The following is a 1,043-nucleotide window of genomic DNA, read 5'->3' on the forward strand; positions in this document are numbered from 1 at the left end:
ATTTAGCCTAGTTCTTGCTTGAATTCTAGAATTAATGGTTGCAAACATTGATTCATGCCTAATTGACTTAGTCTCTACTTGAGAAAGAGAGACTAAGTCTTGGAAAACTTGGCTAACAATAATTTGGGGTGAACTCAAGAAATTGATAGCCCCAATTAAAGGGTCAAATCTAGAAATAATAAGACCCGATTTGAGCATATATCACTTGTTTTGTGCAATACCCATTTGGACTTGAGAAAGCCAAATTGGGCAAAATCACTCAAAATACCGAGAGGTATAGAGTGGGTAATTGCGTGTGATTGCTATATCACAGCCCCGACCAATCAAACTTGCCCTAGAATTTACAACCCTTTAGGTAACCACCTAGGTGGAAGTCACGACCTTAGATCTTTTATCAACTTGAAAAATAACCAAAACCAAGAAGATTGTCTTCTAGTTTTATAATTGCAATCAATAGCTTAAAGCAGAAGTAGAAACAACAAACAAGAACGTGGAAGTGTAATTTGAGGCACATCATACAATTATACTAAATATATATACCTAATCCCAATACTAACTCCCTGTGGATTCGACCCCGACTTGCGTTGGATTTTTATTATTGCTTCGACCGCCTCACTACCTATATTTGTGGTGTGAGTTTAGGCGACATCAATTTTTGGCGCCGTTGCCAGGGAGTTAAACGGATTTAGCTATATATCTAAGTTTTTATGTGATTTGTCTTCTTTTCCTTCCGAGTCACTAACTTTGTTTTTGAATTGATTTTAGGTACGAAAATGGCTCTCAACAACGAGCCCATTGGGAATTTGCCAATGGGGGAGGACGTTGACGATGACCTAGTTGTTGAGGTTCCTCTTGAACCTCAAGCAAATAGACGAGGCCGCCCGCCTCAAGCTAATGTTCCCGTCCCTCCCCCACTTCCACCAAGAGCAGCAACTCACCGACAGCTACCGAACGAGGGTTCTGCAAGTGCTATAATCCCGCCTCGTATTAGGGAGAGCAACTTCCAAATCACCAATGTGATGCTTACACTACTTGAGCAATGG

The sequence above is a fragment of the Nicotiana attenuata genome, unplaced genomic scaffold (assembly GCF_001879085.1).
Source record: "Nicotiana attenuata strain UT unplaced genomic scaffold, NIATTr2, whole genome shotgun sequence".
Lineage (NCBI taxonomy): Eukaryota > Viridiplantae > Streptophyta > Magnoliopsida > Solanales > Solanaceae > Nicotiana > Nicotiana attenuata.